At 39.7% G+C, this 27,038-nt stretch overlaps 1 protein-coding gene across 2 annotated transcripts in view; it reads right to left on the minus strand.

Annotated features, from left to right (window-relative positions):
- Nucleotides 1–27,038, minus strand: part of LOC108723343 (muscle segmentation homeobox) — a 72,038-nt gene that overhangs the window by 42,913 nt on the left and 2,087 nt on the right. The gene's annotated exons all lie outside the window — the stretch shown is intronic.

Raw genomic sequence — 27,038 nt, forward strand, 5'->3', positions numbered from 1 at the left:
AAGAAACGAAAAAATTAGTGCTAGTCATATAGTATATGGAAGATGGGTAATTGTGCGCATTTCAAAACACTTGCGCACAGTTGCCCGCCACGACCTGACTCAATGTGAAATACGATTACTTCAACACTTCCTAACTTAATAAATTACAACTCAAAAGACGCACATAATAACGTACTTTAATAACGTATGCAACTTTAAACAAATTAAAAATACGGACTTACTACCTTATTTTCTGAATGCTAAAATGACAAGAAAAGATGTGATTTTTACTTTTTTGTATTTCTCTGGTTAGCAACGTATTTACGTCATACACACATTTTGTATCTTTAGAGGATGACCTCCTGCGTAAAAATTTCACCACGGTGATGTCCTCATCTCTATTGGAAAAGTACCAAACCAGGATGCACACAATTACCCGCTGCGCACAGTTCCCCCACTTTCCCCTACACGTATTTATAATATAGAAATGTATACATATAGAAGACATATTTTAATCATGTGTACGAAATATTTCATATATTTTCTCTAAATTTATTTATGACAAGAAAAAATCAAAAATTTGAAAAACAAGTAATATACTATATATATTTCTACATTATCTTTATTTATCACTACACGAGTTGTTACACCAGTTATAATATATTATGGTAGTATGGTGATATGTTATTTTAAATATTATTTTATGTGCAAAAGTCAACATCAATGCACCCAAATAATTACAAATTTAACTGCGAATTGAATTTTTATTCGAAGAAATTCGGTCTTTCTAAATCATTTTGAAAATATATTAGGTATAGTTATTTTTAATCGATTTGTAAGTCAAGTAATTTTCAACGCAAATAATTCGTATTGACTGTCATTATTAATTGATCTAATGTTCCGCACGGTAAACTTTCAAATCCGCTTTAATTGCGATCATGGTGGTTGTAGGCAATCAAAAGTTTATAATGAAGTGTTCGTCTCGAGGAATTCACGGCAGTTTTGCCGAGGGTTTATCGTGCCGCGGTACGATAATAAAACCATTTCCTCGCTGCGACAATTATTTAATGGCTCATTATCGCATGGCGACACTCCCCTCCTTTAACGCGGTCTTTTCGCAAATTGCTCCGTTCTCTGTTCGAATTCACATAATTAATTCGGACTAGAATTCGTTAGCCCGTCTCGCAGAAATCTCTTCGAGATAACATCGGCACGTAGCGAGTCGCTTAAAAGAAATTCTGTCGCGGCGCATTATTCTTCGTATTCGGCGTAATTAACTCTAAAGCCGGATTTTCAAGATTGTCAAATAATCTTTCGCGTATCTTAAATTTTGTGGGAAACTTAACTACCTCATACATTGTAAAAAAAGTCTTATAATAGCTATCAAATGTTGAATGAATTTAAATAATTTTAATTAAATGTTTAGTTAACATGATAAAAAAATGTTATGTTTTTAAATATGTATTTAGTTATTATTAAAACTAATTAAATGGTTAATTTATATTATTATGTTATACTTACTAAATATTTAGAAAAAATAAAATTATTTTTCGTTATATTAACCGAACATTTTAAATTATTTCACTTAACATTTGATAGTTATTACCAAACTCCTTTTTCAGTATATTCAACTTCTGCTACACATTTCTAAAGTTTGTTTCTGGCATTTTTATATTTATTTGATTATATTTTCTTGATTTACATATACATTTTTGACAGATGTAGGTATATTTAATATTTAATCATTACTTACGTTTTAACTAATTTATGATATAAATTATACGTTAATCTTCAATTTTATAACGGAAAGACATCGATTAATAATCCGCAAAATATGATTATTAAGAACGGGATGCTAAGTTTAACTCACACAAATTGGAAGTGGCAAGAAAAGTATACTTTCTCAGGCCACCATTAATGACTCGCGATTCACGCGATCGGCTGGTCCAGAATGAAGTCATAAACTCTGCAGCAGGTGCACGATCTGATGCTTATCTTCCTCGCTCGAAGGCTTAATGCCAAACTAACAAAATGCCTTTTCGTTCTTACTTTGTTTAAACACTCAACGAGCCTATGATGAAGCAATAAGAATTATGACTATTCCAGACAGGTATGTAAACAGTTGTATTTTACCCTTAATTAATTATTTCACAATGAACAATTCACAATATATTTAGTCACATACGTACATATATTTATCAACGACAATATTTCTGATTAGGCTGATATTATTTTGGATTAAAATACAAATACAAAATTATAAATAAAATATGGATTATATCATCTAAGAGTATATTAACTCTGTCTTCATGTAGACACCTCTTATATACAGGTGTACGTGTGCACGCGCCTCGACACTGCTTTGAAATTGCCGGCACTAATTTTCATATTCATTAGACAGATCTTGGGATTAGCATGCTAATTGCAGTAATAAGCCATAGTATAATGTGAGGACTGTTACGCCCTTTATCTGCGTCAACCGCCATATATCACCGTCCAACCGTTGCACTCGATTTCGATTGCAATCTCGCGAAAAGTCGTTGCGTTGATATTAACCCATTTACAGTATAATCGGTCATATATAACCGTTTTGCAATATTGCTGGTCTCTCTTTTTTCTTGCATTTGTTCCATCTCAATAATAATTAAATTTCCTGTTCAAATTAATTTTGCGAATAATTATGAATAAGACACTTATATTTTTAATTTTTTTTAAATCGTAGTCCAACATTATATGGAAAGAATGTTTTTGCTCAACTCATCTAAAAATTTAGTTAGATCTGAAAATAATTTTGTTTGGATCATCAAAATAATTATGTAGGATGTTTAAACTGGTTACTAAAAATTTAAAACTTCTTTGTAACATTATCACCAACGTTCTATATAATTATTTTGCTACATAATAATCTAACAAAATTATTTTCGAATCAGCTAAATTTTAGATACTTCAGCAAAACCATTCTCTCCGTGTAGAACCAGTCGAATTATTTTACAATATTGATATCAGGAGTTGCATCGTAGACAGACTACGTAATTAGATTTAAACGGTACTTAACTTCACAGAGAGATCCCGGCTGCACGTAATTCGTAGCGTTAAGACGTCTCACGCTTTGAAAGGATGAGGAGGAACTTATCACGAAAGGAATTCGCTTTCCCAAGCTAGCGCAAAGTATCGCTCCGTCATCGACCTCCAGCATCGAAGGTTGAAAAGTGACCGACGTAAAATGCGCGCATTACTACCGTTGAGAGAGGTACGTAGGTCTCCGGGTGTTATAAAGTCGCGTAACACCTGTTAGGCCCGCCGCTGTTCCATGTGACGGGACATAATTCTATTCGCTCGCTAATGCGGTTCATTGATTTACTAGCGAGTACTCGGTTTCCTTCCGAGAATTCTGGAGTCCTGGGAAGATTTCGCGTTTCGCCGCCGAATAATTTCCGTTTTAAGCGCCGGAGAAGCGAAAGGAATACTCACGCGGCTTCACGCGCGGTAATGTCGAATCAGGAAGACCGAGCGTGTTTGTGTTTCCCCTAATAAGGAACCGTGCGGGGAGTCGCTCTCAAGTGTGGAAGACGACGGGCAATAATTCTTCTTTTACGCACTAGAGTTACGTGAGTGATGCATAACGTGAGGCATCGGGAGGCGAGTTATTGCCCGATTGAGTGCTTACGAATGACGTGAAATTATTACGAGATTGGACAGGCTGGAGGGAATGCGCCGCGCGTTACTTAGAGTTTCGGATATGCCATAAGGAAATTAAGGATATAATCGAATAACATTTATCTTATTTTCGCACGGTAAAGTAAAGGACTTATTGCAACAGTGGACTAATCCACATTTTGTAAAAACACGAAAAAAACTCCAAAGTTATAATAATGGGAAAAATACATTTATGTTTCTACAAAATGAGGATTAGTCCACTGTTGCAATATAAGCCTTTTAATTAAACTATTCTACGTAAGAATACATTTCCAGAGATTCCAATAAAAAATGCAAACATTTTTCTCCAGCGACGTTGTGAATAAATTAAATAAAATGGAAAACGCATTGTGAATCTAACGACGCGTACCAGTTAATTTCCGCAACTGTTCCCAGTAAACCATATGACACTCAACGTCAGGCCTTCAGGGTTAAAACGAGTCCGGTGGGCGAAAGAGCGATCGTGCCGCGTTGGACCTCGCAAAACGCAACGCTCGAGCGCGTAACAAAGTCCAAGCGCGAAACTGGAGGTCGCATTATAAACCCGGACGATTCCAGCGCGGCGATGGCGGTGCGTAATCGAGGGGCCTCCCGCGCGAACAGACGATCGTCCGGGTCGTTCGGTTCATTCATAAACGGCCGCGCGTGGTTCGTTTCCGTGCGATTCCTCGCTCGATCGAGCCCGAGACGTTGTTGCGCGTGTGCGTGATGCGTGCGTGCGTGCGTGCGTGCATTCGCGTCTGACGGTTGCCCCGCACGGCAGGTGTGTAGGTGTAGATCGCGCTCTCCGCGTACACGCGACGGCCGTGTAGGTGCGTGTACGTGTCGAGGACGAACGTGTGTACGAGCGGCGTAAGCCGGTCTACTTGGGTGGTCCGTCGAAGAAGGGACCGCACGCAGCGGCCTGCTCCCCCACCAGAAAAACCGCGCCGTCTCCCCACTCGGCTAACCGCTCAACCGGGCCTCGCACACTCCGCGAGCGCAGCTCGTACGGACGCGCTGACCGTCACCTCTGTGTGTGCGCAAAGGGGAACGCGGGACAGGGGGGGACGGCTGGAATATCTCTCAATCTAGCGGGCTGAATTCCGGCCGATGCTTACCAGCGAGGAGGGACTAAACCGCCTAAACGCGCGCGCATATGCTCCACTCGCGATGCCGATGCGCGCTCGTCGACCGTTTCGTGCTTAATTAATTAAGTAGAGTGTGATTCTTTGTACCGGCGGCCGATCTGTTTTGGAGTACAAGAACAAGTCCGTCATTTGGCTGTAAAATGTTCGCTACTACTTTGCATAATATTATCGAGGTCTCCTTTAAATAATTTGAAACAGGCAGTTAAATGCTCAATGTAGCTTCTAGACGATAATGTTGTGCAACGTCAAATACTGTGCAATAATATTAATAGTCTAGGGGCTCGCTTAAGAAATCTCGACTACATGATAGATTTATGTTGATCCGGCGAGGATACTCGACGTGTAATAGAGCATGATATCGCCGATGTTGATCAATCGTTTACGTATTAATTGAAAGATATCTTTTCGTTCGAATCGCTCAGATAATTAACCGGAGGTTCGCCGAATTTGCCTAATCTATTTAGAGATATACCTACACAACCCGCACGTGCTTGTGCATCATCTACGTGTGTGTTCGCGCACAGGTCGAACAAGCGGCCGCCTTACCACGTGTTCGTGCTGCCGTTTGTTTCCTCGAGGGAAAGGGATCGATTGATCGATCGGTACATTAAGGTACGATCCCGCAGCCGGGGTGATCATGGGCCCACCCCGTCCTCTCGATCAAAGTCGTGAATCCCGACTCGAGAGATCCCGCCCCGACTACCCCGAAGGAAATTCAGATTAAAAATCGCCTTTATTATCAGATCGCTCTCGTTAAATACTCAGCTGTGATAAATGGTAGCACGAATTATCGTATTGTCTTTAAAGAAGGTCTTATCATCTCCGTTAGATCGCAACGGTGCATTACTAGTGGACAACTGCTTGGAGGCAGAACTTGTGCAAGGAGGACAAAATTAATTTTCACCTTTGCGATTTATTTCTGATTCTATTCAACAAGCGGAACTAAAGAAGATGAGTTTCTCTTTTTCTTTCTCTTCAGTAATCAAAATTTAGCAATGAAGATCTTTTTTTTTTACATTCGGGTTGCTCAATTTGATTACGTCATAGTACAAGAATTGAGATTGTCGGACAGGAGAGATTTATACTTCCAATCCAGATTCTTCCCGTAAAATTGTGCGTGGGAGTCCACTCTGTTAAAACGTTGTCAGCTCAATTTACGGGCGAAGTACGCGCTTGTCACCTTTGTAAGTTAGTATGTGTAAGTTTAAAGATCAATGTACCGGTGAGCGCGCAAACGATGAATGATATATGTATTTTTCGTGACGATTCGGCGAACTTTAATCAACGTTCGTATTCGTAAACAATCGAGTCGATGTCAAACAAGTCATTGTGCAAAGTACAAACCGGTTAATTTACATGTCAATCAGCGTTATTTATGTCATAATCGAGCGGCATCAGGAAATTAATAAAGTGTATAAAAAAACATGTTTTGTCAGGTATATACATAATCGAAAAAGAAAAAAAAAATAGAAAAAATTCAAGATGTTATTCTCGCTTTCCGCGTTCAGTTATGCCGTCTGTGCCGTCGTACTTTACACGTCGATAGTCAAGCATGGTGAACGGTCATTTTATATGCAAATATTCTACTATTTATACCGCGAGCGAATTGTAATGACTAGTCACGAACGTGCGAGGGCTTTGAGCTCGCCAACGTTGTTTTTACTTTTTACTTTTCTCGATGATTACGTCGTCAAATGCGAGCAGCGGCGACAGTCGTCTATCGGCGATTAGAGAGAGAGAGAGAGAGAGAGAGAGAGAGAGAGAGAGAATGCTGCGGTGGTCTGCACGCTATGTTTCCGCAATAATCGATAATTATTTTAATTAGACGTCGAGATAGCGCAAATTGCGCGGCAACGTCGATCCCATGATGAATCTCTCAATTATCTCGCGTCACTCAGCTCGGTAAAGTCCATCCTTCAGGATTGATAAAATCATGCGTGTTAAGATCTTTATTTAACGTGTTTCCAATCACAATCGGATCATCAGTTAAGTATGGTACGCGAATCTAAAAATATTGCGGAGTAGGAGTAATAATATATTTTTAGAAAATAACTGTTGTTACAATAAATTGCTACATTTTAAATTAGAGTTAAAATTCAATTAGTTGTCTCGGTTTTTTTTTATGTTCATTGGATTATTGGAAAAAGAAAAATTCACACATTTTCCTGCAGAACGTCGTCGAATCTACATCCTATACGCTTCGGTCGAGGCTAATAAAGCGATTTCGCCCGATACTCCGTTCAAGTATAGGCTGTCCGTTGGCTTAACCGAATAAAACCAGTCCACTGGCTGACAGTGCAAACAGGCCCACAATTTTCTCAATGACCCCGGTACTTAACCAAAGTAACCGCCAGCAATAAAGGACCTGGCGATTAGGTGGAGTACCGTACCCGGGGGTCTTCCTTGTAGTCAGTCCTCGAGAAGTCAATCGTAAGGACTCGCGTTCGACGACTCGGCTTACTCGTCAGCGAAGGTACTCCGGACACTGAGGTAGCCCCCTTTAAATGTTCGTGTTTTGTAATTGAGTACTCTCGCTCGCGATTAACGCAGACGTCTTGCGAGCAAACGTCTCGTCGTACTCTGACCATTGCGTGCAGTATCATTTTTCTCCGCTGATACGCACGATTAAAATGTATGTAAAATACATTTTGCTCAACATTTTTAACAAGCAATGCCTTATATCTCCGATTTTTTTTCCTTTCTGTTTTTAAAAATTTTCTTCGGTTGATATGTACATTCGGTGCTTATAGGCTTAAATCTTAAGGCCTTTTAGGCCTCATCATATCATGTTTTCTTTTTGCAATGCTTTTCTGTTGTTTATAAATAATTTTTTTATTAATAAAAATTAATACATTTGTTCGATATCGTTATATTCTTTAATGTTTAGCGTTTTGATTGAAAAAGATTTTTTACAATATGTTCATTTTTATAAAAATTATAAGCAATCAAATTGGGTTGGATCATATCGCAGATGTGCCTATAGTGTAGCGTTTAAGGGTTAATAATATTATAACTATCGAAATTATTAGTCTGCGTTTTTTTCTTATCCACTAACTCGTTAATGTCGCATGATCATCGTCGCCCGTGACCACCGCGATCGTATTATCAGATATCTTCATTTCTCGTTGGAATGGACCCCTCGACTCCGAGATCAGTTTTGGACGCGGTCGCTAAATGAGATCGCGGAGACAAGACCGGCGCAGCGTTCCGAGTTTTGGAGGGATAAAAAACGAGCTGTCGTACGCATGTGTCGCGATAGACCCTCACCTGGGACAACAGGTTATATAAGGTCGGAGTCTAAAGTATCCATTATATCGAGCACGATATCTTCGTACCTGGTCGTTAGAGAGAGCAGTCCGCGACCACGAAGAAGAGCACACTCTAAGAAGAACTCGTTACGTTACAGAGTGGAAGGGTGGACCGTAAAGTGGCCTTTGTCATTGGAGACTTCCTTGAAACTAGTCGCGGACCTCTTTAGGATCATTGAATGCTCCTCCGTACCTCGGTGCGCTACGGTGCTTCAGGTACTTTTCGAGAGCAAGTCGCCCGTCCCAGTACGATAATCGCTGCAACGAGTTGCGTGATTGCTAACGGCTCGCATCGGAGCGAACTGCCTCGTTTCATTGCCGCCGAGAAACCAGAGACGTAATTACAAGTTTCGCTTTCCGTCGAGGTATCATGCGAAAAGTAAGTCCTTCTGCGAAGACACTTTTGCTCGGATGATTCATTAGCGGTAATTGTTAGCAAGTAAACGACTAAAAGAACGCTGTGTCGGTTTCGTTTCTTTCTTTTTATCTGCTTTCTTCATTTAATTAACTTAAACTGACTCGTAATTTCCAAAATGTTACACTGCCCGTAATTTCTTATATAGCCGAATGCACTTGTCAATTGTACGATACAAAAAATTACAAATAGCGCTGGTCGCTTTGAGTGATTAATAATATGCTTTATATCGATACGTGAGCTTATATTATGTGTTAAAATTGCTGCCCTTTGGCAGCCATATAATCATGAGATACTCGAATGATAGATTACAGATTGCGCCGTTCATCTGATAAGAGGTACATGTGCCTATCGATGCCCACGTTACATTGCACGTTGCTTCACAAACTTGATACGCATGTCAGACAAAATGTTCTCCACCATCGTAATCAACGAATTAGAACGTTCTAAAGGCGTTGTACTTCAGTGTGAAGATTTACATACATTGCACAAAACGTATAAATCGCGTATAACACACGATATTACATTCATAATTCTTACATAGGTTTATGATAAGATTGTCACGCTTAATAAATCTGAGTGATGTAAAAACCGATAGTCTCTCGACAAGTTTATCTTACAGTTGATGAGAATCCTGTAAACGAACAGATAAGTCGAATACGTTTTTTGTCGATGAAGATTCGTGATTCGCAAGCAGGATGATCGACTGATAACATAGACGAAAGGAGGAGAGAAAGAGTAGTTGAGACATATTAAGGTCTGGTTCATGTGTACATCGAAGGGGCGTGACTTCGTGCCTCACCTGTCTCTGTCGCAACTAATTGTGGGACACGAGTGACGTTGTATTGTTCCATGCTGTGCCATTCAAATTGCCGAACGTTTTCGTATTTGTCAGTCACTAAACATCTACCTCTAAAATTTTTTCAACAAAATTTATGAACAAACAAAGATAATAAATATCGATTAGTATACGAAAGTGATCTTGAACGAAGAGATGAACGTAGCGTAAATCGACTTTAAAAATACAAATAAATATATATAGATTGATTTAAAATATGTACGTATATATTCGCTTAGGAAATTAAATAACCCTTTAGTGTCACTTCTAGGATGACATACCCAAGGTTTCTTTGCTACGCTATAACTCTTTTATTAATAAAGATACATACATTTGTTTGTTACCTTCATATTTTTTAATGGCAATTGGAAAAATTATTATATGTTCATTTTTATCTGATATTTTTTACAATATCAGTAAGTGCGTGACAAAACAGTATAAAGTAATATGGAAGAGGGTCAAAAACTTTACGTACAAAAATTGTTCGTGAAAAATGTTTTTTTCAACATTAAAATCGAAAATATATGACCGTACCTCAATATTCTATATTTCAATCGTCAGTATATGAGCTGTTACATTACGAGCTGTGATCTTTCGTCGCTTCCGTTTCGGTGTTCACGCCGGTCTTGTCGCGCGATTTTGTCGGCTGCAGCTGCAACGATCGCAGCAGCATTGACCCGTACAGTGGTTTTGACTTGGGGGTAAAAAAAACTCGGCGCTGCCGGACTACCGCGTGGGCGGAATGCATTCAGAGTCCGGTTGCAATAAAGTAATAAGCTTCTATAAATAGCGGCACGAAGCGGCATGGAAGGAACACCGCAGAGAGAACCGTGGAAGCATGGATGAAGAGGCCTGACCGCGAAAGTCAAGAACATAATCATAGACTACGATCAAGCGGACTCTTCGTCCTGCGCACGTTCGTCTCCTCTCTCTCTCCTTCTGTCTCTCTCTCTCGCACGCTTCGGCACCGTTCATCCTCTTGCATTGAAAGGCGACGGAAACATCGTATAATTTTCTTACGGACCAATTAATGTAACTTTGCCACCCATGCTGCCACGCTGTCACAAAAACGCGAGTCTGCCTGAGCCGCCTGGTGTCCGAGCCCCGACTTGGAAATGAACGGCAAAGTGATGCTCGATAAAAGGAAGAATGTGTCCCTGATATAATTCAGTCGAGTAGAATCGTTGATTGCGATTGCGCTCGTTTCTCCGGAGTAGTGTGTTGTTTTGGTGTAGAAAATCACTGGCCTTCTTTCTACCGGCAATAGACGATAGATTTACGGCAAGATTACTTGCGGCACCGCGTGATTTATCGATTGCCTTGACGCGTTCTTGGAACGTACGTACGTTCGGAAAACTGCCGATGCGGTGAAGATGAATAATGGACGGTTGAAAATCGGGTAATTGAATTCATCGGCTTCGACAATTAATTTATCTTTTCAACCTGGGACTTTTTTTCCGAAAGTGTCTTATGTTAATTATAACGTATCTAAACGATCGTGTAAACCACATGTAAATCTGTAAACAACATTTCCTCCTATAAGCGATATCATAATTTTGTCAAAATTTCACAGACGACGATTTTGACATCGCGAAACGAGTTCGTTCGCGAAACAAATGTGATCTAAAAAATAGCGCGATCCTATTGACTTCGACAAATGTGGGAGAACGTTCTTGACCTTGCTGCCGATATAAGTAAACTACGCGGGATATCGCCCGGTTCGTCGTTTCAATCGATTAATAGTATTCAGGAACGTATTCAGAGTCCGGGTAGGCCACCCTGCAGTCGACTTTCGCCACACACCTTGCCGGGATCTCGCCGTAGGCAAGAAGGCGGTCGGCGTCTCGGCTCATTAAAGCTAATAATATGGATTTACTAATCTCTCTACTCTGCCGGGCGGACGTATCCCCGTGCCGTCTTTCCCGATATTTACTCGTCTTCGAACCTCGATGAATTACGAAATTCGCAAGTTCTCACATTACTCTCAAATGACTCGATTTAAATAAATTGTTTCTGCATTTTCTAGACCGTACTCAATGATGAAAGTAGTTAAAAATGTGATATAAAAAGGTATATCGCTCCCTTCCAAAGTGACACAATTAAAAAAATGTGATTTCGTGTTATTCCCATGAATGAGATAGATAAACATTATCCTATCAGTCATCAAAAATAAACTCACTTAACTTCAAAATTAAAAAATCGTCAAATCTGTCACAACTCAAAAAGATATTTTTTTTTAATCATCAAAATCATCACAACTCAAAAAAGGTTTTTAAGTATTGTGAAACAAAAATAACATTTGATTATTTATTAAGAATATATTCTTTTTGTCGATACTCTATTTGGTTAATAAATTCTCTGTCAAATTGAAAAATAGTTTTTTCTTTTTTAGGAAACTTAATTTTTTTATCTAATTTTAATCTAATTTTTTGTCCTTTATTATTGTTACTTTTTTAGTTGTATCATTTTAAGGCACCCGGTTGCGTAAATTAATTTAAAGTAAAAAAACGCGAGAAATATAATGTTTGTAATTGGTGACAAAATCACACGTAGAAAAATTATAATTTAAAAGGGAAGGTATGCAACGGATACACTCTTGAAATAGCAGTCGTTCGACTTCATTACGATGAATTTATCGTAAAATGTGAAAAGATTGTTGTCTGTGACAAATTAACTCGCTTCAACTCTATCTATTCGGGGAAAAAAGTAAAATGTAACACACGATGAATGAGAGAAAGGGGGGGGTGGAGGCATAATGCGAGGTTTCAAGCCTGACATAATTAGTCTGCTTCTGAGCGCCAGTTAACGCGCTAGTAAGAAACTTATTACGAATAATGTGTATGGTGTTGTTATGTAAAATCTCTTGCAGAAAACTTAATTGGATGTGGCATAGAGCTATTATCATCAGCAGAAAAAAAGCTGCAATATACAAGAACAAAACAGTTAATAATGTTTCAGCAGCTAGAAATGGATCAGAAAGCCGCGAAATGAGTCAGATTAACATCTCATAAGAATATTAAATTATACAGTGCTCAGAAACTGCTTGAAGTAATTCAGAGTTTTATCCACATTTTTTCGCCTCTTTTAATCAGTTCAGTCGCGAATGCTCTTATTTCGATAACAGCTATTAATCGGACACGATGAGCCGGTTTTGTTCTCAACATTTTAGTTAATGGTACGTTATTATCTATACACGCTCTAAAGAAATATCGCTCGAACGTGTCTGAACTCGTAGTGAATAGTGCAATGCAAATCGCGAGAGTTTGACTCCTACGTAAGGATCGTGCTTTATTGCGATTACGAGCGCGATCGTCGTAAAGTATATCGGCCAACGTTGGTTATTTCCACAGCAGATGAACTTAACGACACAAAGTCTGTGTGACGTATAGATACCTGTTCGCTCAGTCTGACGCTCAACTATTATAGAAGGCTCGTAAATTCGGACTCTCGAGCAATCACGCGAGCGTACCGCGATTACGTAAAGACGAGCAGATATTTATATCTATAAGCATCGTATGGCGTGGAAGATACCCCGCAACCACTCCGTTGAAAGGTCGATCATCGACCTGCGCTATACTCTCGCTTACCTTTAACCGGGTTATAGCGCGAATAAATTCTTTATTTATCGCGATACCCACACAGACATTTCGAGTAATACATTCTCGAAAATATGTGCCGTGAGACTGACCAGATTCTAGCGCACGCTCGGATGAGACTGAGACATTTGTTAACAATGTTACGAGTAACGTTGTACTTCAGGGCCGCTGTTAGCATTACATGAATTTTTAAGATTGCTTTACTTAGGTCGCGGTGTCGTCAAGGTAGGCACGCAAACCCAGAGTTATGCATAACTTGTTTTCTCCGAGATTGTTAAGTTATTTTTGCGACATCGTAATTGTCTTACGACTAATATTAGTATCAATATTGTTCAACCTTTGCGAATATATCTTACTGTATGCATCTCACGTTCGCGTAACGCGTTTCGCAAAAATGCGAATTGTGGATTCGTGACTTTCTCACGCTATCTCATGACACGGATTCTTCCGAGACTACGTACTACTTTTGAATGTCGGAGAATCTTTGGGGTTCCCGAATGGGAAAGACCCCTTCTGAACCTCTATAAATTCATTAAAGCAAACCCGACAGTGTCGCGCTTCTCAACGTCGATCGAATTCCAGGCATAGTCGTCACAAGGGTGGCAAAGTCTTCTTTTCACACCACGTGTCCCTGGGTTTACGTGCGGTTAAATAAGTAATCCTGTTGTGGTATTTGCAATTGATTTATATTATATCCGCTCCTCTCTTCAAAAGTGTTAAAGCGGATACATTGTTTAATTATCTCAAATGCTTGTCATGAAATGTCATTTCGACTCAATTATACCATTCGATATTTGACTTTAAAATAGTTAAAATTTTCTCTCTGTTTTTGTTACTTTTTTACTTTTAAAAACTACTTTCAACTTTTACTTGGACTTTATTTTACATACTTAATTTATTTTTCATACTTATTTTATTTCGTTGATTATGTTCAATATTTGTATTATTTCGATCTGTAAGTTGTTATAGACTCACTCAAGTCTGATCCTTCCGGCTATTTAACTGGGATACATAAGGAATTTTTGACGCCTGGAATGAAGAAATAAATCTTTGTTTGCGGCACATTCGAAGTAAATATATTACTATTCTCGTTAATTATTCATCTCCGTTGATAATGACTTTACAATAAATCAAAACGCGTATGGAATTTTATTATTGTAATTTACAATTGATATATTGCATTAAATTGTTACTTTTGCAAAGATTTACGCACTAATTGCCGCGCTGATTCCCATTTTTTCTTGTTTTACTTACTTTTAATTTTATAATTGGAAATCCATATCTATCTCAGTTGGTTTAATTACATATATCGTTACGTAATGTTTGTAATAAAGTGAAGATACTGTAATGTCATGACTCAGGCTGACGATTAATCTTAACGATTGAATTTTTATTCACAACGATGTTGTTTTTATGCGCTGGCGATACTCGAACGTTTAAGTTCAGCTCGATCCGTAAAGTCGGTCGTCCATGCAAAATGCTACTTAGCTACTTTAGCGGTCAGATAATCTTCGATACTTTATGTTCCTCCACCTCCACTCTCCCACATCTCTCGCGTGTAGGCATCGCGGGTTCAAAGCCGTAAACGTGTCTCTCGCGATGCGGCGACGTCTGAAAGGAGGCAACGAGAGGCACGAAAAGTAACGAAGTCGTAGAAGGCGGGCGGGGGATACATGATCGAGCAGAGTGGAAGGAGGAGGTAAGAAGAGAAAGAGGTTTGCGGTAATTATGTAAGAGAATCAATTAAGCACGCGAATACCTGAAGAGGTACATCCCCATCCACCTACCTACCAAGAGTTATTAATGAACTCGTCAGATATCCGTTAAATGTTCCCATCTCGATTGTGTGGCCTCTCTCTCTCCTTCTTTCTTCCTCCAATGGGTTCTCTTCCCTTCTCTCTCTCTCTCTCTCTCTCTCTCTCTCTCTCTCTCTCTCTCTCTCTCTCTCTCTCTCGTGCGATTATTCGTAGGTCTACCACCGTTACTTTATAGGCAACGAGGACGAATCGGTAATTAATATTGGAGGAGGGTGATTGCCGAGGTCTTTAGTGGATGGGCCACTATAGGGTGGATCCATCCGGTGGCGCCGCCCTTGATATATCAAGGGGGTGTCTCTACGTAGATGGATCGGGAGTTTATCTTATTTCCACGCTGAGAACACTTAAGCTTATTGGATTTTATGGTAAACATCGCCTCTCGTAACTGCCGCGAGAGGTATTGGGTTGTAAAATGACGTGCTTCGCTCGAACGAATTTTGTTGTTTTCGGGTCGGGGATCATTTCCGTTAGGTTCGTAAAATTAGCCGGGCCGATATAGTGGAGACTATATGCGGGGATTGGTGTTGCTTAGAGATAGTGGCGGTTTTCTTACCAGCTACTGTATCTGAATGACACTTTTGCATTAAACATCCTCTTAAAGATTAACGAATCGAGTCTTATTTGATTATTTTCTATTTTAACACGAGTCTTACGGTCATTAATTTTTGATCGAAAAACCGCACGAATTTCTCCGTGCTCATCCCTATATTAAAATGGGCGAAACTCCATGAACCTAGCGACTTCCGACGGGCGAGCGCTATAATGAATTCCGCGATTGTGCAAAGCCCATATCACGCTGTAATGCGTTTAGATAATTCAGATTAGATAATCGGCGTGATAATCGTGCATTTATACCGCGCGTATTCAGTTGCAACGCAATTAACTTCCACGGCCGTGATTAATCGAGACGCGTCCATGAATTTATGGATTTCATTTAATATCTCAATGTGCGCCGGGAAAGTATAATTGAAACACGACCTTGCCGATTGAAAGGCAAGTATTGGGAATGAGCTGGAAATTAAAAGGTATTTAACAGTATGACAAAGTAATTAACCATAAAGAGAAACTTTAATCAGATAACATATCGCGGGGCGCGTAGAGTTGACTGCACTTTGCCACAAATCCACGATGTACGTGCAATGGTATAAATCTTAGGTACACGTTTCTTTACGAGCACACAGAATGTTCGGTGCATTTTATAATGGCGATGGTAACACGCTCGTCAGAAATATCATTAACATTTCAATCTGAGAAAACGGGTTGTATGAACATTACATATGTAGTCTTCATCTGTCTCTTGAACATTTTCCAATCATCAATCATAGTGGAGTAAAGATAAAAACAAAGTTTATATCGCAAGTATATATGCATAATTCATGATAATTTTATTTTTCTTTTTTCCTGGAGATAATTAAATTCTGAAGAAGTGATAACATTCATATTATGAGTCGATGAGATGTAAATCTTCGCGCAAGCACGTGTGACTTAACTCGGAGATAATAATTATTGAAGAAATCCGTTGGCGTTCGTAGGACGAGCAGGGAGGCGCTTGCTTCTCTCTAAATTTTAGTAAAGAGAAAAAAATAAATTATGAAAATTATTTTTACGACAAAAAGTTAAATTTTCAATGATTAATGCTTGGCTCTCGCCTAAGTATTTTAATAAATTTTGTGTGAAGGTATATAAATTTTTGCTCTCTCCTCTCCGACTGAATTCTGCAGGCACGCCCATGAAGAAATCATACTTCTTGTGAGATAAGTGTGTAAACGCGATAGCGAAGTTTTACTTTCGCTACGAGTTCAGAGGAGGACACATTCTGCTGACACACGTGCAAAACGTCTCGACATCGGCGAGCAAAATGACGTAACGATACCTCTCGCTAACGACGTAAGCGAGATCCTCGACGAGCGAGATCCACGTCAATCCACAAAGAAACGCAGGAGGATGCCATCCTAATCGCTTGAGCGACGGTAGGGCTCGATCACACGCATATACGCGTATACGCACACGCACATACTGGTCCATGGGTTTCTCCTTCTTCCATGCGCGTTATCTCTCCGTCGCTCTAACGACCAGTCAGTCACTCTGGGATAAATTATAGCCGTACGGAAGGAACAGCGGCCGGTTTTTCGGGCCCGGTAGTGTGGGTGGGCCCGTCGTGTCTTCTCAAGCGAGTATGCACGTACGTGTACACGCGTCGCACACGCATAAAATGATATGCGCGCGCGCACGCAAGTACGCGTACATACACTTACGCATCGTCGCGTGATATAGTCGAGCAACAAATTTCCACCTGACTACCGGCTAACGATCGCGCGTGATCACCGCGATCGGATATTTTTGATCTTGCCAGCGGCTTTTTGTTTCGCCTTCCGCGAACCCGCCCGACCGGTTACGACTTTCCTCCCGATTAAAGTTACCATCCTTTTCGTTTCGCGGTACGTCATTCGTTATTGTGCGCGCCGATCTTGTCGCACTGTCAGCGACATGTGAAATACGCATAGCTCGGTGTCGATGATGCAAGCGACGCTTCTTGCGCCGCTGCGTTTTTCACGTCGCCGTCGCAATTTCGCGCGATGGTATGCCCGTGATAATTGACGAAAGGAAGTGTTCCTGCGTGCCGCAGAACGTTACTCGAATTCCAGCTACTCGAACTAACTATTTCTTCCTGTACGATCGGTCACCCGTTCGCGGAAAAGAGAGGCTGAAAAATTTTATCACTGCAATATTGTTGTTAAACTCATCCCTGTTGTTGCTAAATCATCCGGTCTTTCAAGTGTAAGAAATAATCATTAAATCTAGAATGAAATTAAAATCAATAGTTTGTTTGAAATTTAAAACGAATTGATCGCACATTAACGTACAACTACAAATTGTGTTGCTTGACATGCCTCTTTAGATTTGTGGGATAATTTAGTACTTTCTAGGAAAACACACGGTTCTCCACCTGTCTGTTTTATAGTTAACAACGTATAATGACGTGCAAAATATTATGCGTGTCATAGGCATTATAGTTTATGTTGCGCACCCTTAGGGAGGTCTTATATATTTTCTTTTACAAAATATACATATGCGTATCATATGATACGATTGAACAAGAGTTGAAAGGCAATTGGTCATGCTACGAGTAAATATCACTCATGAGTGAATAACATTTACGAATGGGAGACATTAAGAGGGTAAGAATTTTTATTGCAGGTTGCAATAATTGATGGTTTGGCTGTAATACATGATTGTGCCTATACTCGCGTTTGATAATGAAGAAACTGTCGTTACGCTCATAAAGTACACGTATTTTTCTAGATGTTGTCATTACACACTCTCGCGTGCGGAGGTGCACCAAAACGTACGGAGCTTATATCCTGTATCTGCTTTGCTAATAATTTCCTCAATCTCGTTAACAATAAAACACGCAACACTTCGCGACGCACGCAAATGAACGGCCCATCGTACGATTGCAACGCGATCCGGCATTTTTGATTTCGCTCGTCTTCCACGAAGCCGTCCGACCGGTTGCCTTCTGCCTTCCATAAATATTCTACCCTTCGTCGTAATGATGTCATCCATTACCACTACCGCAGTCTTTTTTTATCGCATTATCGATGAACGAAATATAGATATCTCCGAGGCGAATGGCAGTTAATATGATAAGTTCAATTAAGAACTGTGTCTCGAATATCTGATCGTTTTTTTTTCCGCTTCCTCGTACTTTCAAAAGTCGTCGGTAAAAATTTATTCGCCAGGTATGTAATGCCAGGTTTGTAATGGAATCTATTAATTTGTGATTGAAAACGATTGCTTTAAGAAAAATAAAAAAAACTTTAACGTTGTCAGCAAAGAAATAGAAAGGTACGTACCTACAATTTAGAACGTATATGGTTTATGCGCTGGCACATTTTACACTCTCCCATAATTAGGCTTACATAAACGTCAACGTATACCGATACACAGGTTACTAATACCCGATTATAGGTGGGCGTAAACAAGTCCGATTATCTCTCTCACCGGAGGCAACATGACAGCGTTCAGTGCGTGTTGGAGTGTCAGACAATTCACCTATCTGCTTATAAATTTATAAATACCGTACGAAATGGCGACGTTAGTCCACGTCGAAACGCAGTGTCGCGGGACAACAACAAGACGTGTATAATACAGTCGTCACGCGCAAGAAGAAGGCAACGAGGCGGTAGACAGATACTCAGAGATTAAGAGAGAAAGAAAAAGAGAGAGAAAGTCGTAGTCTTTTTCATTGGCTTGCTGCTAATAATTTACCAAATCTCCACATGGTATGCCACATGTCGCCGTGGCGCCCATAGGAATATATGCGCGTGTCCGAAGAATCCGTGACGTGAGGCGGCCCACCCACGTTCGCATGTAAAACCTCTTCTTTCGACGCAACGGTACCTTACAATGTACTCCGATCCTCGAGAGTGAAGCGAGCGAGCAATGAACGAAGGAATGAACGGACGAATGAACGAACGAATGAACGCGTACATTCATGGCAACAGCGAAGATACGTTCATCGTGTCATTGCTTATTGACGACAGAACAACTTCCGGTTTGCATTTGCGCGCTCGAGCGCTTCCTCATGTCGCGGAGCCGTGTCTGCCGAGAGCCACAACGTGATTGACGTGCTCTGGGTGGTCAGTCGTGTATGCTTAATGTGAAAGACTTGGCTAATCGACGCTAATCTCATTTCAGGAAGAGATGCTTTATGTGTGCTGTCATTAGTACATTACTCGTATATCTTATATGAGGGGCAGCAAGTACAATTATGATTGATATCCAGTAACTGTTGAAATAACGAATTAAAATATTTGGAAGCACCAGACATACATTTGTTTGTACTTTATTATCTCTACAACAGATTTAAATATATCAAGGAATTTAAAAAAATGCTGTGTATTATATTTAGCAATTTATAGCAAAAATGGACATAAGAATAAATTTATTAAGTATTTATGGATAATGTATGTATCGAGTATTGCGACTAGCTGAGACTGGTCAAGCTTTCCGCGGCTCCTAATACAGTAACTTAATGTACTACTGGTAGACGTGCAGCTAAACGGATGATTTTCATTTTATACAATGAGCGCAAATGAGAGAGCATGTCCGATACGTGTAAAACCACTGCTGTCTGATGTAAGTGCATTATAATGTACGTCGTTGTGACATATTCGGCGACTTACGTGACTGCGAGTTGAATTAGCTGCGCCCAGTTACAAGGAAGGGACGTAAAGACGCGATCATTATGTCGTAGTCTTGGAGCGACGACAGGTCCACTTTCGTGGTCTAAGCACTTTCTCCTCTCGTGAATTATTCGCCATGAAGAGCTTGACGTGTTCCGTTCGAACACGGCTACGAAAAGTTGTTTTCACAAAGGTTACCTAAGTGTTGGACGTAAACGCGAATAAGTCTGATCGGACTTTTGAAGACATTTTAGAAAGTGAACTTCTCAAATTAGTAACATTTAATTGGGTCAATCGATGTCATCGCGTCTACGCCATTGTCGAATGTCAAGCGTAAATTTGTGCTGCTGTTGTTGACGACAACGGCCATTTAAAGCGCGTCCGTTATTCCGGCGTGCATTCACAACCGCTTCGATGTGTTCGTACGAGACTAGGGAGGTGATTGATGTCCTCCAGAAGGCACAATCAACTAAGCGCGTTACACCGACGGAAGGAAACATACTACCGTCTTCAAAACCATACGCGATTCGAAAAATTTAATAACAAGCGGAGATTTATTTTGTCATTTGCAGTTCCGCTTTAAGGGTTTTATAGTGATCAACATGCATTGTTAATGCAGCGAATCACATTTTAGATTTTACAATATAAAATTACTTTATATGCCTTTTGCGTGTTTCTAGGATTAACAAATATCAAATCCGATGGCTGTCGTACGCTAGATCAAAGTACGAGATTAAATTTGTTCCGCGATGTGATGCTGCGCTTTGTAAGCAAAGGCAATCATTGAACATTTCCGAAAATTCTCCGAAGCCATGAATGAGTCATTCTCAAATAGAGCTTCCACGAATTTACAACACGTGTCACGCAATGATTGTGAATCCTACGCGTATGAAACGATTATAAGAATTCATGATTGGTGTGATTGGTACGGGGTAATTTCCGTTTATAAAGGCGTACGACAAACAGCTTCCTCTCGCAAAACACCTACGCCTGTGTGGTCTTATTGCTATGCGTAAATTTTGCGAACGTGGCCGATGAGACTATATCGAAATCAACAAAACTGATGAAAAAGAATTATCAGTTCTTCGATATAAAAAAAGAAATCCCGAAATTTTTAATTCTGATGATTGTCAATAAAATTTTGAAAAAGAACATTTCAATATAAAAATTGGCAGGCACATTATAAGCGCCTCTAAACATTTATCTAACTGGATATATTGATTAAGATGCGAGATTAAGATGCAGAAAAGAAGATAAATCCAACACATAGATTAAAATATACAAAGTAATATAAAAACTTTTTAAAATTCTTTACAAAGTGTTTAAATCAATCTTCTAAAGTATTCGTATAAATTTATAATTATAAGTTAAAATTAAATGTCATATTTTTAGCAAAGAATATTGAATGAATAAAATCCTACGATAATGCGAGTCCGTCATTTTGATACCAGGATAGATTCCGTGATGAGTGTGCGTTTTGCCGATCCGAGTTGCGATTTCCTTTCACTGATAGATTCTTTATGCCTCCCTGGATACCGATTAGCGGCGAACTCAATTTCTAAACGCGTAATCGGCCGCGTGTGCCTCGCATTACACCTACGGATTGCCTGTCTGTCAATCCAGGGGCTCATTAGCGGGCTTGGTATACGTTCTTTCTGCCGTTTATTAACCGCCAGAGATTATCCCGATATAGTGATAGACCGCACACTATCCACCTGGCGTAAACAATTTCTAATTGAAGACACACTCGTAACGTTTCTTTGTGCTCGTTCCACTGGCTGCATCTCGATAATGTATTTAACTGGCACCGTTATCGCGTCGCGCAATATCGCACGCTCATCATTCTCCTATCGACATCGGCTTTTAATTACTTATTAACTGCTAATATATTACCGAGAAGATCGATGGTCGATCAAATGCCTTGAAACCCGTGAAAGGTTACTTATAACGCGCGTCTCTCATTACAGCTACCGTGAATTTCAATCGCAGCGGTGGTTTCGCAAATTTTCACGTTAACGAGATACTAGACATTTACACGCCATTTTAAACCGTATGAACTGTCCTATCAGTGGATACAAGCAAAAACGTCAATCGTATTTATGGATATTATCCGAATGAACGTAAACATTACACCTCGTCTTTCGTCACAATTGGCTCACTTGCACATTTAGAATAAATTTTTTTTATCGCCTTTCAAGACGCCTTGTTACATTCGCATGTATTTTGTACCGGAAGAGAAACATACCTAATTTCTGGTTAGCGAATGAAAATAATGGAACTCAAACAGCACAGAATAAGGTTCTTATTTCAACGTAAAAACTCGCGCCGTATTAAATTACGCCTATAAGTCAGTGGATATTTGAATGGCAAAGGGAGACACATTCCGGGACACACAGCAAATAGATCCCCTGCGATGTTAACCACCGTCCATGCGGTCTGATACTCGCGGTATAGCAACTTGCGCGTCGAGAAGATTTCCCGACGTAATAACATCCCGGCTAATATTGACTTAACTATTAATTAATTCTACGGTGACAATGCGTAACGCCAGCCGATGACATGCGAAAGTTAGATAATGAGACAACGACACGCAAATGTTAGACGTCGGACGGTAATCTAAAAAGAGAGAACACATCAAAAGAGCTGTAAGTTTCAAATAAGGTGGATTGACAGTTTCAGGTCGCGCGATACGATCTTTTCATGTTAAAATGACATAAAATTACTCTGAATGATAATAAACTTGAATCTTATTAATGAGAATCAATTTCAATTTCTTTCCAGCATGGTGATAATTGTCAACAAGTTGTACCTTCCTTTCACCGTGATGTCTAATTATGGAAATGTTTTTCTCAAAGTTGCGCCACGTACCTTAATTGCATATTTGATTCTAATCAAAGCGTAAAGTCTCAAAAACTAATTATTTCACATCATATTCATCACGTTATTAACAACTTTATATTTGTTTCAATAAAATTTTGAACAACGAACTTATAAGTCGCGTTAAATGACGCATTCAAATACGCCTATCCTTTAACGCCTATCTTCCAACAAGGATCCAATTTTCTACGTGCGTGGTCGAGAAGAAGTTTGATCCGCGCGATGGACCGCAGATGATAACATCGCGAACAAGAACGATAATTGTCGGAATCATTAATAGATCGTTAGAAGGGATTTCATTCAGATGATGAAACGTTCTCAAACGAACGTAACGCTCATTCTTTTTTTTATGCCTTTGAGACATTCCCTTTTTTGCTGTTGGTACTTCTGCCCATTGGAACGGAAGCTGCCCTGTGGTTGTTACGCAATTAACAGACGTGGAATTGACAGACAATTATCTCAATGTAGATATAATGATAGTGTCTCGGCCGCAGCTCTTCGTTCCTCAGCGATAAAGATACATTTCTTCCTCTTTAATCACACGTACGTAGATATTTTTAGATCAATCTTTCAAGTCCATTTCCTTCCCTTCATGCAATATGCAGGTTTTCAATTCATTCTCACATCGAGCATCGCAATCTTAAGACAAGTACGATTGACTAACAGCACCGTTTGTTACAAATAGGTATAGAATACAACGGCGTTGTCTTATCTAAAAATTCGCGTTACGATAACTAGAGCGCGAACGGAAGCCATTCATAGGTTTTGTAACTGCCTTCAGGGCCGCCGTACGTGGCCGGTACACAGCGCCAGCCTGGGTTTGTTATCGCGTCCAGTGGAGAACGAGAAGCACCTTCGACTTAACCCTAATAAGATCGATGGATCCCGCGAGACCGCCCGATACGGAGTAAACGCGCTTGCTTACACACGTACGCCAATTGTACGTATGTACGTATATATCGACCCTCCCGTTCCATCGATCGAGTACGAAAGAACGAAAGAGTAGGAAAGAGAAAATATGAGAGAAGGAGAGAAACGGAGCAAAGCCACAGGAACCAGATCCGTGAATTAATCCCTCTTTATATTCCACAACGAACATTTCGTTAAGACTTGATATTTCGCCATATAACGCACGCTAGCTTTTCACTGATAGCCGATCATTCCCTTAATTATGCAACGTTACGAACTACTCACCGACGAATAATGACGGACAAATATCGGATTGTTTTCGTTCCCTTCTTCATGACAGAACGAGATTGTCTCTCAAACATGCGCAAGCACCTTTCGCGAGGAATAATTCGACAGTGTTTTAGGTTTCACGTGATACAACGAGATACGCCATAAAATTGACGGCCGCGTCAATCACGCAATTCCTCGATCGCCGTTTCATTCCCGTTTATGGCACGCGTTGCAACATGCGTTCTCTCCCCTCTTCCCGTGACGTTAACCTCGTAAACAACGAGTTTAATGCTTTCGTGCGTTGACAATATCTATCGCCAATAAAAGCGTGCAGTATGTAGATTTTTTTTTTCTAAAAATCAAATTCTCTATCGCGTGATACGGAACCCGCAACAAATATGCGAGATAGCTATGCTGTCCTTTTCCGACGGTGCTCCACGGGCACCAGTTCGAGCCTCGTTAACAGGAAATCGCACCTGTGTGCACGTATCCGAAGCTGAGGGAACTAATTAGCCATAACTTTCCGCAAATGGATTTTAGCGCGCGATACCGCCGGCTTTATTGCACCTCGCGGTCGCGCTCCTCACCTAAGAGCGCCGGTGCAAACATATCGAGTTAGCGTCCAGTCAGTAGATTGTGACGAATATTCGACACTGTTATGAACTTAATTATGCAATATTCTAAAGTGCGGTTTTATCGTCGCGAACCTCGTTCTTTTTCCGCATCGGTGGAACAGGAGATAAGCACAAAACGCATGGTTTGATCGATCGTCGTCGCGTACTTTCCCACGTAACGATTACGGAATGTAATTTGCTCTAGAATGGTAACGCGCACTCAACCGATGTGTTGACCTTATTATTTTTTTTTTATCTGGGTTGCAAACTTTGCGACAGCTGTTGATGAAATTAAATAAAATGATCTTTAATCAATTATATCTGTGATCTGTAAGCAATGTTATCATCTTATATCTGCAGCGAAGAATATGAATTAGTGATTCAAAGTTCGTTCATAAATTAGGTTCAACTTTTAAGATATACAAAATGATTAATATTGTCTTGATATGACTCGTTATATTTATATTGTATTTTCGAGTTGTAAAAACATTATTCTAATTACACGCGTTCGGCATTTATTCATTATAAAGTACATTTATACTGAAGTGCTTACGATCTGTAATTTGATCTAGTATAGAGTTTACCATTGATAAGTAAGTCGATAACGAGAAAGAAATTTCGTTTTATATTTAATTACTGCGGGTGTGAAAGTGCTCTCGGTATGCATGCAACCAGCAATACGTCACCGATTAGATTCGTTTGTCCTTTTTCTTCTGAACTCTCCGTCAATGCGAATACGTATTTAAAAATTGCTATAGTCTTGTCGACCGTATCGCACTTATTCACCGGATATTAATGCACGCAAACGCGCGAAAAGAATAACTCGTGGAAACATCGACTATGATATCAATGCATGATATGACTCGCTGCATGAGAGTAGTACGCGCAATTACGGTAATTAGATTTTACATTAGTCGTTTTAACAACTCGAGCTTCTTATCTACCCGTCGCGTTGTAAAGACATAATAGAAAAAGGTGATCCAATAATATCTCTCCTGGCAAGAGTGTTTATCTATTCGTCACGGTGTTTGATGTAATGAACGGTCCTGACGGCGATACATTACAATTATAAAGTTTGCGCGTTGATAAAACCGCCGTAATGCAATGAGCAAGTTTTCACTTAAAAAAGATGTTATCGTGCAGAGCAAGATATTTAACCGACAACATACGGAAATATGTATTACCGCAGAATGTTAACAACCCGATAATTTATAGATATGCGCGAGTGTTACGACAATTTGTAATTCTGGAATATAAATCGCTGTGGGATATAATTTTAATAATTTAAAGATACAAAGAGAGTGTAAGTTGTATATAATTATATAAATATGTATATGTATATAAAATATGTGGTGTATAACGTAAAGATAAATGTATTTATCAATTATATAAATTTATCGATCAAATTTTTGCGCAACAAACATCGAGTCTTGGATCCGCCTAGAAAATTGTTACTCGAGTACCAGGTGAGAAATGGCTACACTTGATTTATGAGGCAGAGAGCGGCTATTTCTCCGACTGCTTAACTATTGTTTCCTGACAATAAGCGTATATCAGATATGAATGACACGAAGAAACGTTCTCTATCATTCATCAAGCTGGCACTCGGCCGGGAAGTAAAGTAATTACACGTTTTCCTGTGTCACTTGAAAGGACCATCTATCTGCGCGATGCTGCAAAAACGTGGCAATAATACCGACATACTTCTTTCAAAAAGCAGTTGATAATTAACTGTCCGATCAATAGCGTAAGGTGCCGTGATACATAGCAGTTCGTTAAAAATAAGTTTTACACAGTCGAATCGTCCACGTGTTGTATGACCGTACTTTTAAAATTCTTCGATGATAAATCATATTTTGCTGATAAATACGCGCAAATATATGCTGCTTAAATTAAACCGATAAGATCTTAAATTATTTGTTATATTACAAAGGTAGGTAGATACGATTCCATACATATACAACATCGAAAAACTGTTTTGTTATGAATTATGAGATTATTCTTCCGCGCTTCCAATTTATATATTTATACAGTTGCACCATTTTCGCTTATCAGGGCATACCATAATTAATGTGTGATGATAAATATGTGATGTATGCTATATGTTTCTCTAATTAATTATTATTTGAAAAACGTGGCAGTCGATTTCACGAATGAGCAGTGTATTACACGTCAATCGTGACAGTAGTAAATTACAGTCGTTTTATAAACGCTTTCTCACACAATGGCGAGAAACATTTTCTCCCGATGCTGAATATTTCTTCTCTGACTAAGAAATTTATACATTCGGCATTTACAGCCATTATACGCTCTTAATGAGAGATTCTATTCACGCGGATTAGGCAATTCTACTCGAACAATGAATGCGTAAAACTTATTTTGCCATTTAAACGTTCTGTA

This window comes from Mycetomoellerius zeteki, unplaced genomic scaffold, assembly GCF_001594055.1.
Source record: "Mycetomoellerius zeteki isolate Tzet28-1 unplaced genomic scaffold, Tzet1.0 scaffold228, whole genome shotgun sequence".
Classification (NCBI taxonomy): Eukaryota; Metazoa; Arthropoda; class Insecta; order Hymenoptera; family Formicidae; genus Mycetomoellerius; species Mycetomoellerius zeteki.